This window comes from Ochlerotatus camptorhynchus, unplaced genomic scaffold (genome assembly GCF_037179485.1).
Source record: "Ochlerotatus camptorhynchus isolate MF236.1 unplaced genomic scaffold, CSIRO-AGI_Acam_v1.1 ptg000167l, whole genome shotgun sequence".
Classification (NCBI taxonomy): Eukaryota; Metazoa; Arthropoda; class Insecta; order Diptera; family Culicidae; genus Ochlerotatus; species Ochlerotatus camptorhynchus.
The window spans coordinates 2,349,711-2,362,862 of NW_027040657.1; the positions used below are offsets into that span (position 1 = coordinate 2,349,711).

Here is a 13,152-nt window from a genome sequence, read left to right on the forward strand (position 1 = left end):
GAAATCTTATAGTATTCTTCATAATTTCCTAGGTACACCCTTCTCTCAGAATTCATTTTAAATTCGTCAATATTTCATTATAATTCATCGCGGAATAGATTCCCTTATGGATTCTCTTCAGCATACCCATTATATTATTCTCAGATTTCCTTACAAATGTTCCCAACAATTCCTTGAATTCAACGTACCTTAAAAGTCATCTTAAGAATTTACTATGATTTCTCTTCCTAATTCTATTTGATTTCTCCACACAATCTCCATGCAATCCGAGTTGCGATGGAACTCTGCTCCTGATTTCTTTGAATGCTCCTTTGAATTCACAAGGAATTCGTCTCACACTTCCCTATCAACTCTTTTCAGAATAATCATAAAATTCAGAAATTCTAAGGCAAGTCATTGAGAATTCTAAGGTAGCTCAGAATTCCAAGCTACTTAAAGAAATGTTAGGAATGATCAAGTGTCTTTTAAATTCTCCTTAAAAATCTAATAAATCTTCACGAACATACTTCAAAGTTCCAGGCTCGGTGCCAGGATCCCGAAAATGTGTTTAAATTGTAAAACCTTGCTAATTCTTCAAAGCTATTTTTCAAAGTTCTAAACAAATGTTTAGTTTCTCTTAGTTTCAACATTTTTCAAATTTCTCCATGTTGTAATTTTTTTTTATTCAAAATCCAGGATTCTGAAAAATTAATTATGACTTCAAATAAAAAAAATCCAAACTTGCTGATTTTTCTAAGCCTATAATATAAAAAAAAATCTCAATTTTCATGATTCTGCAACCCATTAAATGTTATTTTTTAAAAATTAGACATCGAAATACTGTCGGGATCTCAGCCTTCAAGAAAATAATCCAAATTATTGAACTTGCTTATCAAATTTTCATTGTAGATGAACCAACAAAAACTATTAAAATGCTACAAACTTGTTTTGTAAATGAATAAGTTTCGATTGTAATTTGATTTAAAAGTAAAACTTATGCTCGAAAAATCTGCTTTATAATTCCAAACGTTATTACCGTTTTACATCATACTTTTGTCATGATAATTTCAATCTTCAATGGGTTAAATATCAGCTCCCACAAAACATACAACAATGAACCTGATATTTCACTTTTGCATATACGATGGTGCAATAGTGTAAAATGGAGACATTGATGGCATTTAGTAAGTTAAGTAGCAGTTTTACCTTTTTATTTTTTGGAAAAATAAACGGTAAACCAATATAAGTGATAATGTTAGAGCAACATATTCTAAGAATCTGGGAAAATCTTGGAAATCTGGATATAAACCTGATTTGTCCGAGGGGGACGACTCTATCTACGATGCAGGAAAGAATCCCTTTATGAAGAGCTTTGAGTGGGTTGGTTTATTTCCTTTTAATTCCGTTATAATTGCTTATCTTTTGACAGATACGCGTATTTCGTCTACTACTTGCAGACTTCATCAGTGCCAAGTGGTGTTGCGTACTTGGCACTGATGAAGTCTGCAAGTAGTAGACGAAATACGCGTATCTGTCAAAAGATAAGCAATTATAACGGAATTAAAAGGAAATAAACCAACCCACTCAAAGCTCTGGAAAATCCAGGCAAATCTGGAATACTGGAAACGCTGCTTACATCTGATCCGGTATTATCGCTGATGAACAGAAACAGGAATAACCAAACTGACGAATCTCTACCCGAAGAAGCTTTTAAACTTTTAAAGGTCAACTACTGATAATTGTCAAACTTACTGGGAATTGAAACAAGAAATACAATTAAATTCATCCTTGCATTTTGTTTTTAGTATTTATAAATCACTAGCTCAAGGGAAATAGACCATTGTAACACAGACAAACAGACGTAACTCTTTGAAAAAGTTTTTCTTGAAAACATAGGACCTCAGTAACGACATCTCTCGGGCTTCTCGTGGAAAACAAGCTTGCTCGCTAACTCGCAAACAATATTGCATAAAAGTTCTATAGAATGCATAGAAACGTCAAAGTGATCCGATGCCAACGCTGCGGCGGGTAGTTCGCGGAACTGATAATATTCAAATCAACCGTTAAATGCGTGAACGAAGATACACAATGAAGGGTTACGTCTGTTTGTATGTGATTGTAATATTGAATAAGGTTTGTAACACAGTCCCAGTAGGCAATGTTTGATGTTTTATTAACCGTAGAATAAAGGCTATCTTAAATTATCTTTTCATACATTGATTTCTCGCCAAAACTTTGTTCTATACACTTTTAGATCTTTTGATGGCGCACGAAGCAATCAAGATACTATACCCTTAATTTGAAAAATTATGTCAAGTTTTTGCAAAAAAATATGAATCGCTCGGAATCGGAAAAAAATAACGATCTTTTGAATGGAATTAAAAGTTTGAAAATCAGTTTGCTCCTTGTACAGATATTGAAAATTTAAAAGTGCCATTTCTTTATGAAAATCCCCTTTAACTTTCCAATAAAAAAAAATAACAACTTGGTTGCTTCAGAAAAAAATAATGCCATTGAAAGATCTAAAAGTGTCTTAAACATCGTTTTCACGAGACATGAACGTATGAAAAGATATTCACAGAAAACCATTTTTTCAGGGGCCACCCTACTAACCTGCTTGTTAAAAAAAAAATCATAACTCATAAACCATAAGAGATGGAAATTTTGTGTCTTCAGCAAAGTTGCTGCAAATTGATTATTCTGCAAACTTTCTAGAACATTGAATTGGTCTATCTCAAACAATAAAAAAGTTCGCATTTTCACTTCACCAATTTTATGGACCACCCTACCCTGCGCTTCGGTCAGAGAGCGTATAGGGCGTCGTTGTGCCAATTTGGTCGTGGCACATTTCGAGTATGAGAGAGTAATTGCAGTTAGATCAAAAGTGCCTGAGAAAAATGCAAGTACATTCGCAGATTACCTTCACTATATGATCACAGAAGAGCAGACATAACTCTCTTAAAACGTTCATCGAAATCGTTTATAACGATCAATTTAAATGTTTCTTAGTTGGTAGTACCAACCGGTGGAAACTAACGATTTTAAATTGGCTCACTACTTGACCAGCCTATTAGTCCCAAGCAAATCGATTAACGTACCCCATGGTACTACCATAGAGGTAACTCTAAGACTAGAAGGTCCCGAAGAAACGTGCTCAACTTTTTGGCTCAGCTCTGGTACTCTCTTCGGTCCCAAGCTAATCGATGGACCCCTCGAAACATAGAAAAATCCACGAACCCCTCATGTTACCTATCGAACTTTCATAGCGAATCAAAACAAACAAAGTGTAGTACTAAAATTTCGACTAGAATGGGGTACGTTAATCGTTTGCTTGGGACCAATAGGCTAGTCAAGTAGTGAGCCAATTTAAAATCGTTAGTTTCGTATTGATTGTTGGTAGTACCTAGCTGCTTGCGGGAACTGATGACCTTGACAAATGTCCAAATAATACTCTTAACAAATTTATGGTGGTCCTGAAAAGGACCGTTTTGTAGTGATGGTTGAGTAAAGCTGAGCTGAGCACGACGAAGCTATTGATTCCGATCCTAGCCTAGCGGTGAGACTTCTTCCTTCTTCTCTATGGTTGCTCATATGAGCAGAGCTCGCTGCTTGCAGGCAGCCTTTCGTAGTTCTTGTTGTTGTTGAAAGCACTCTGCTGCTGCTGCTGCTGCTGCTGCTGCTGGACTGGACACCACCACTAACGGTGATTGAATGAGCACCGTTCAGTGGGACCGCATCGAATTCGATTTGTATGTCTGTGTTAGGGAATGTGCTGTTTTCAGACATCCGGTGATAATTTTGATCACCATTGCAACAATTGGACATTTGGTATTTTTCAAAAGTGACCTATTGAAAATTAACTAAGTGCTCATTTTAGCAGATTGGTAGATAAATTTCCAATCGTTTGGTTTGTTTAGAATTAAAATCTATCTGCTATTGGTCGAAATCTAACCTCTTTTCGTAATGCTGTGCCAGAAGGTCCCGAAGAAACGTGCTCAACTTTATAGCTGATTTCTGGTACTCTCTTCGGTCCCAAGCTAATCGATGGACCCCTCGAAACATAAGTGATCGCGCACGGATAGGACCCGATTTGTACGTTGTGTGATAATTAATTTAAACGAGAACTATTATTTGACCGTCCTGCCATGGCGGAGGTATGAGAACTACAAACGTTTATTTATTGTAACATAACAAGGAAACTACAAAAGCAATGACAATGATACGGGGACAAGTGGTGACATCTATGAGTAGGTACAGTAGTTACTTTATGTTAAGGGTAGAGGCAGTAGTAGTCGCCTGCACGAACAATAAGAAAATCCACGAACCCGTAATTTTATCTGTCAAACCTAAGGCATAGCGAATCAAAACAAACATAGTGTTGTACTAGAATTTCGACTAGAATGGGGTACGTTAATCGATGTGCTTGAGATCGATAGGCAAGTCCAGTGTGAGCCAATTTAAAATCGGTAGTTTCCACCGGTTGGTTATGCATAGTCTATTAAGTTTGTAAACAGTTTCAGTTCAGTGGATTTATTCATGATTACAGTTTTGTTTTGCATTCCACATGAGAGTATGGCATGCGGTTGTTAGTATTTTTGAAAGAAACTAATCAATTTGCAGCATTATCTGCAACAGTGTTGTTACCGCGAGGCAATTAATTTAAAACCAAAACCATAAGATAACCACATAGTTGCATCTCGTTTGCATAGCCCTAGCTGACGTTGATACCAAGGCCAAGAATATGAAATGAAAAATAGGGCAAAAGGAGCGAGAGCTCGTTTTACATAATCTAACTGCAGTATTTACTTAGGAATGTTTCTACGTTCAAGTGGGATAAACACGCCCACGCATGGCATGCTTGCGCATCTAGGTTAAGTTTAGCTTTCCCTCTCTGTTTATCCTTAACGAAGGATATAATTATAATGTTTAAACGTTACAAATGTCACATTCTTATTTGTAGAGCCAAATCAGATCTGAGTTACAAAAATAAATAAACTTACAAGATATCTGAGAAATCCCAGATCTGAGAGGGCATAGTATATAAGGTCTAAACAACACAAATTTACCCTTTCAAGGACGATCGGAATCCTAGCTAATTAGAATAGGCAAAATTAGGTTAAAGTTCGGTATTGAAAGGGATATGTTAAGCCCTGGACAAATCATGCAAAAGTTTTACATAATTATAAGTTGCTAATGCAACACGTAGCCGTAAGATCACTGTACAATTTTGGGAGCTGCCTTCCTGGCACGTCGGTAGCATTGGTGCTCAGCACGGAAAACAAGATCGACGGAAAAAAACAAACCAAAGGAAAAAAAAAATTTGTTGAATAAAATTAAGTTTCGTAGGTTACTCCAGATTCTTCTCTTTTTGAATCCGAAAGAACTTTCGGCCTACAAGTGAAAACTTCTCTCCTTAACCGGAGAAAAAAGTAGCTCCTAGAATCGAGAAACAGTGCCTGACCTAGTAAGCGAAAGACTCTCCCTAACCGGAGAAGAAAGTGGCTTTTGGCGGCGACAAGTGTAAAAACGTGAACGTTTTCCAGCCATAAATGTAAATTTTCAAGATGTTTTAATTAGGGCCCAAGCATTAATTATGTCACGCTAAATCGATGAAACAATTTATCCAATCCCCGGAACCTCCGTCACGTTTTTCCTATATCTGATGCATTGCTTGTCATAAAATCTTTGACCCCCCTCAACCCCCTTAGAGCGTGTCATAATATATGCATCAACCCTTATTAGACTTTCTAACCGTCAAAACAAACAGCAGTACGCAGCGCAGTGTTATCAGCCGTTACCGAACAATACCCAACGAAAAAAAACATCGACAAGCCCAACGTTACCATCCGTGCTCAACCAACGACAAGTCGTAACCGCTACACTTGCAAACGTCATCACCGACACATGACATTCCATCTCTTCCAATTGGATCTGTCACGCAGCACCAAACAATATTATACATGTATTTCGCACTGCTGTACCGTGCGAATCCGTGGTATATCGTTTTTCCGACCGTGTCCGTCTGTCTGTCCGTATGAATGGGGAAAAAGGGAGGAAAATTTATGTTTTCTATGTGAACATCCCGTGTGACGGTGGAACAAGAAAAACTAGCACTTTCGAACCGTTCGAATCCTTTCGGTGTTTGTTTTCGGTGACTGGTGAACTTTTTTGGTGTAGTTTCGGTGTGGATCCAGACAGTGACAGTGATCTAAGTGGTGTTTTGAACTGAAAATCAGTGAAAAAGTGCTCTATTTAACTGTTTTTACTGAAAAATTCTGTGTGGACTCGACGGAATCGTGTGGAACGAGAATCGCAGCAAGGATCTGGTAAGTACAATTGATTTTTCCACACTGACGTAAGAAATAGGGATGAGGAATGGGCTCTGCTGCTGAAGGATATCAGCAGGAATCAATGGCGTCGTTGTCTCTACTTGGATTGTATTCCATCCTGCATTGATAACAAAGACAGCGGATCATCGCGAAGAAACATTACTCGCTTCGGCTGATAACATTACAGCAGACGACACGGAACGACAAGATTGCTCTTGTTTGCTGGAGCCATATTCCTTTGCATAAGCTCACCCTGTATTGATTTTCTGTCAAAAAAAGCAACAAAGTTTCTCATCCTCGGTAGATCGGCGCTGCAGTCAGATTTCGAGTCGAAGGTGATAAACAAATGTCACTCCAATAGGATTCCCTAGTCGACTATCTTTAGCTATTTTCGCTTATCATTTCCTACTGTCTGTCCAATAACGACATCGCACATCCTCTGGTCACGGCTAATCGATAGCACCGGTGGGCTTAAAATAGATTTTGTCACAAAATTCAGCACTCGCGATCGGCCGATTGTGACACTTTCGACTGCGGGACGACTGTTATGTAGTTTTTTTTATCGATTAGAGGTTATGTCTACGCCATCTTTACTGCTGCTCTCTGGACTTTGCAAAATGACAACAAACCCCACTTATCAGCAAGGTTCCTATCGCGACAGTATTTCCGAAGCCAGATTGTCTCAAGGCAGATTATAAACACAGTCAAGACCAGCTGGCTCGTTAAATCATGAGTTTATAATTTTATGATGCTCCCGTGTTTCAGAAACATCGGAAAAAGATGCAGTGTGAAAAAGAGAAGAGCAAAAAAAAAAGAAATAAGTGCACACACAAAAAAAAAATCGTACAAGCAGAGACAGATTAATCGCTGCTGGTGGTTGTTTTATTTTGACGTTCTGTTTCGCTGTCGGCGACCCGACCTCCCAGCAGAAGAAGCTGCCAGCGATGTAGCGATGTGTACCTTTTGAGCAAGCAGAAGCAGATAAATATGGCACGCAGACTACAACAAAGACGACGGTGGCGGCGGCGGCGACAGCGCAACGGAAATTCCGGAAATTCCAGCTCTTCGGATTTTGATACCAGAAGGCGTGCGCAGTTTTTTTTTTAACTTGTACTTTCTTTGTGAAAGGAGAGCATTATTTTAAAAATAATTGTCATTTCCATTATTTGATACTGATACAGAAGTTACAAGTTCGTACAAAAAGTCTTTCGTTTCGAGATGCGCAATTTGGCCCCAGGATCATAGAATATGTTCTTCTATTTCCTGGATCTTGAATCTTTCTTTCTGTCCAATATCTCGAAATAAATTCTATGTTAGAATTATCATCTATACTCCTTGAATTCAATTTGCAATGCTATTCAAATTATTAATAACTCATGCAGTATTGCCTATGAGTTTTCTGGGAATTTCTCCAAAATATTCACATGGAGTTCTCATCAGTATTCACTTTGTATTCTCCAGAAATTTCTATGTTCCTTGAATTTTAGTTGGAATCATCCTCAGAATTCAATTCCCACGGAATTTTCCTCGGAATTACACTGGAATGCTCCTCAGTAAGAAATCCTTTCGAATCATTCTCAGAATTTTCAATGAATTCATGGCAGAATGCCTTTTAAATCTTACTCCTTTCCTTGGAATTCTACTTATAGTCTAGTCTAGTCTACACATACACAGCCAGTACTTGAAAGAATCCTGGAAAATGATACATCTATCATTTTTCTTGTCATTATTAATGCCTGCTGCACATCAAGGATGTGAAACAAACAATAAAGCGGCCAGGCCTACTGTGTAGCGTTTAGTTAATTTTTGTGGAAGTGAATGTTTACCATGTCTACTTAATAAGTATAGACAGTGGTTAACATTTAATCCACAGGTAATCAAAGAGCGGGGACATACCGTACCAACCGCTCCGTATGCTGGATTTGATAATAGGCTATATAAATCGTTGGGAGTGACAGAGCTAAGAAAGTTAATGTACACTCCTTGGTTGTCTCCTGGGATGGAACACAGGTATTTACCCCTTGTGTTCGAGTGAACAGTCCTCCCTCCGTACAAGCGTGGACGGCACCGCCAACCCACTGCCATCCCTCAATCGATCCAGCCGACCTCAGTTGAAGGACAACGGAGAGCGGTGTGCGGACGTAACCTATACGGAGGGAATGCTGTATTCGCCTAGGTTATAGCGCCCTTGCTCGCTACCATTTTCTTCTAGCGGTTGGGACCTGAGCACTAACTCTTGTCCTAGCCCTATATGGCATATGGTTATAGCGCCATTACTCGCTTTCTGAAAAGAGAAGAAGAGAAGGGAAGGAGAGGAAAAGGACTTGGGAAAAGGAAATGCGGAATTCCTTTCCTCATTAGTATTTGTATCGTCAACTTTTATGAAAACTATATAAATCATTTTTCCTTGGTCAGAGGTATTATTACGACATTTGAATAAGATTGTCTTATCATTTGTTATTCAAAATTTAATGTTATAATGATCAACATAGCTTTGAATTATCTAATATAAATCGGTAACACTGTCCTGCAACCGATTATTTTTCTAATCCGAAAACTAAAAGTTACGAAAAAGCACTTAGGCCTTCATTAAGTTCCACTTTCACGCGACGTTCAATGTTTCGCGGTTTGCTCTTTACGCATTGTTCAGGCTATCATAACAAGCTATGACCAACGTGACGATTGCTTAAGCCCTGGTTAAACAAGTAAACAAGTTATTAAAATGAAATCATGTTCCCGAAAGCAGTCAACAATGTATCTTAAACCGGATCAAGCGTGCGCCCTATTTTTCTAAACATTCCGACGCGGTCCGCCCAATATCTATCAATTACGTTTTTCTACAATAGTAGCCTGGGATAAATCCTAATTCGACGGACACGTGTTTGTTGAAACATTATATTCTGCCTAATATCAGTAGTCAGTAGTCATTAGGAAACTTGTTACTATATTACCACATATGTATCCTTCTTTCATGAATTTGTCCACTGACTGGCAGTGGCATTATGGATAAAATCCTCCTGGAACCATCTTTTATATAAATAATTTCAAGAAGCTTAAATCCGGGAGTTAGAAGGTGACAGCTCTATCACAACTCCTAAAGCCCATTTCAAGAACGCAAGCATTCCGAAGCTTTTTTCGTATATGCTAAGCCCCGCTCCAATACATTTCAATGTAGGAATCATTAATAATGTACTGGGACTTTCAACCAAGCGGTATTGCTTGATTGACGCGTATTTAATGAGTTGGAAATGTTTGTAGTATCACTAGTACTAGTACTCGGAAATTAAGTATGAAAATATTGTAAAGGACAAAATGGAACGAACTCACCAAATCTGGCCAAGTGAACCTAACAAGCTGGCATGATGTGTTAGAGGGGAAGTCGCAATTGTAGACGGTTCGCTTCACAGGGTAATCCGGTTTGTGGTAAAGCTTGCACGGAATGTATAGTCTTGAAATACGTCTTGGCCGTCTGATACAATCCACATATGTTAGAAAAAAATCCGGAGCAACGCAAAATCCATAAATTTAACGGGATGAAATTTCTTCGCTTCCATCTACAAGCACAACACTCTTCTATCTCCCACCGGTTTGTCCACTCGTGGTTGTCTAATAATCCGTTCGTTTCTATTTGTTGTAACAACCGAGCACTTACACACGAAATTATTGATTAAGTTTCAGTTGACGGAGTTTTTCAATTTTCTTACTAAATTTTCACTAAACACTCAGTAAAATTCGCGAAAAATAAAGCAGCAGCATAAACAAAACACGTCAGATCCAATGCACGGCCTACCTAGATCTTTTCCTTTCCTTGGAATTCTACTTATTTTGAAAATTTCCTAAGAATTCACATGTAGTGGAGTAAAAAATTCCATAGATTTATCATTAAAAATTATTTGGCATTCAACTATCTTGGAATTCTATTCCGAGTTCCTTTCCAGGATTTATTTTCAGATTTAATTGTAACCCTTTTTAGCATACTATCGAAGTATTCTCCAAAAAATCCCATGGATGTATGCTATACGGATTATTTTTCTCCCTGAAACTTCTTGAAATTATCAACAGCATTGCTTTAAAATTCTTTTCTGAATTTACTCGTACAGAATCTCTTAGGAATTAAGTTCATAAATTTGTGTTAATTTTCATTAAAATTTCTTCCGAATCCTATTCAGACCTAACTTGGCGTTCTATTCAGAACTACCTTGGTATTCAGATCACACATGGTGCACATAGAATCTGGAGTTCCTCAGGACTACATTGAAAGCTAATTGCACTTGATGTTTTCCTCACAGTTATTCGCTCCCTTGGGAGGAGTTCCTTAGAAATTATCATCCAATTTCATGAGCCTTGGAAACTACGCAATGTCATTAATCTGGATGTTTTTAAAATCTGTGATCTTGGGAAATACCTACGAAATGTGTTCTTGAAATTTTTTCGTAGTATCATTATTTATAAGTACAGAAATTCAAAAAAATTGTTCAAATTTAAAATTTGTGAAAACTTTTCATATTTCAGAACCTGAAAAAAAGATCAATTAAAGCCTCTATATTTTCCATTTTTTTTCCTGAGGATAAATCTGCTCAGGATCTTTTAAGCTTAATGAGTGAAACAAAATAACGAGGAAAATTAAATAGTAGCATAATAAAATGCATTGTATTCTTTGAAAAATCTTAAGTAACAGAATTTTAAAATTCCCTGAGTAATATGATATTCCCTTAGGATTCCCGGTTTTTTTCAATGATTTTTCAGGTAGTAGATATCCTGAGTTTCTAAAGTATTTTTTCTTCATCTAGACATGAGATGGAATAATTGTTGACAATTGGTGTCCAATATCAAATAACTTTAGCCTTCTATTATTTGCTGGTTATTCTCTTTTTCAAACCAGCAAATTTTCGTCGCGTGTCTAAAAATAATTTTCCAGAATTTGGTCTGATGACCATTCTTTCTAATAACCATTTGGCCCAATGACCACTCGGTCTAATGACCGTTCGACCTAATGGTCGTTCGGCCTAGTGAGCATTCGGCCTACTGACCTTCGGCCTAATAACCCAGCATCCGCCCTGAGCATTCAATATAACTTGTTTGAGATATCTCATGATAGGTCCTGGCATAAATTAAAACTACGGACCATTTCCCCGAAACACCAGGAGGATGTTCTGATGTGGTTGATGGGTCCTGGGTACTCAATTTAATCACCAGTTATCATGTCTTTACAGTTCCTTTGATTTCACCATCAACATCAAGAAATTCAGAAGCTCTACCTTTGACATATCGAGTTATAGAATTCAAATAACACTATACAGATCATCGACCAAAGGAGGCATCGACTTGTAGAAATATCGACTTATGGAGAGTACGATACATGGAAAAATTAATTGCGGTGAGTTGATTGTATGGTTTTGACGTTGGATAACGTCTTTCGGCAACATACGGGGGTACAAAATTGAAAACAGTCATTTTGGATGCGCTACGAAAAATTAAAAGATTTTGAACGATAATAACTCAACCGTCTCTCGATAGATTGACGAGATAATGGCATCAATCGAGTGGACATATTTCTAGCAATTTGCTGAATAAATGCAATTTGCTATTGATTTCATTCTGTAAACTATTGAAAAATGGTTAAAAGTAAACCATTGACTAAAGATGGTGAAAATCCATTGATTTTTTTATATTCTTATACTTTCTCCAACCGAGACATCAGATGCGAGTATCTGACACCTCTGATATTTTCTGTTCTACTATATAAGCGTCCAACAAGGCCGCCCGTTCCATCATTGTCAACAACATCAGCCCAACAAAACGGCCCTTTTCAGGGCCACCAAACTTTCGCAAAAGAGTTATTAAGGAATATTCCTAAAATATAATATACATATAATTAAGTACAACACATAACAGACGTTATCCAACGCCAACCCTGCGGTCGTATCTAGTATACAACCCTTCAAACTTTTTAGCTCAAAAATGGTTTATTCCGCTCTTAAAAATCTCCTCAGAAATCCTTTGGAATTTTCCTCAGAATACCTTGGAATTCTGTGCTGAATTTTTCGTGAAACTTTCTTCAGAATTTAACTAAAAATTTACAGCATTTTTCTTTATTTACCTCAGATCACGATTCGTTCTGCATTTTTCTCGGATCTTGCTTAATGTTGTCTTGTAAATCTTTCTCAGTATTCCTTTGAAATTATTATCAGAAAACCATTTAAATTCTGTTTATATTTCTTTTTAAATTCTCCTTAAAATTCACCTGCTATTCTCCTCATAATCTGCATACCATTCACTCAGATTCACCGAGGAATTCTTCTTGAAGTTCTCTCCACAACTCACTTGTAATTCTTCTAAGAATTTGTCATGACTTCTTCACGGTCTTCTCAGAATTTTGAATTTTCAAAATTTTATAATAAACTCTTCTTATTAGAACGCTGAACATTTTTCCAAGGCCACACAATTTTTCAGCGACTGTATTTTTTTTTTAAATCAGGGATCTAGAAAAAAAAACTACAAGGGACAGCCCTATGGGGTTGTACGCAATGGCGACGTAGGACTACGTGGTCTTATATAATAAATCTTATTTGATTTTTACTGATTAATAAATTTTTACAGCAGCATGAGGAATGCATAGGAATAGGAATTTAAGCGGGGTTCTCTCTGTTTATACTCTTTAGTATGACGCGCTTGGCATAGATTGCCCACAGCGACTCACGAAGAGCTACTGATTCCGATCAATTGCGGTGCGGCTTCTTCCTCCTTCTATGGATCCTCATGTGGGCCACGTGTCAAAAGCACTGCTGCTTCTGCTGCTTATGATGCCGACGACCGGACACTACCATACGCGGTGATTGGAAAT

General features: G+C 37.6%; 1 protein-coding gene across 7 annotated transcripts in view; it reads left to right on the forward strand.

The window, feature by feature from the left end:
• The first annotated feature begins 5,924 nt into the window (after window positions 1–5,924).
• Window positions 5,925–13,152, forward strand: part of LOC135701551 (stress-activated protein kinase JNK) — a 303,139-nt gene continuing 295,911 nt past the window's right edge. For 3 of the 7 annotated variants that reach the window (XM_065222397.1, XM_065222394.1, XM_065222396.1), the window contains exon 1: window positions 5,926–6,305. The gene's annotated coding sequence lies outside the window, so the exon portion shown is untranslated. Of the gene's footprint in view, window positions 6,306–13,152 lie in introns of all 7 variants that reach the window. The other 4 variants (XM_065222389.1, XM_065222392.1, XM_065222393.1 and 1 more) reach the window with 2 other exon arrangements.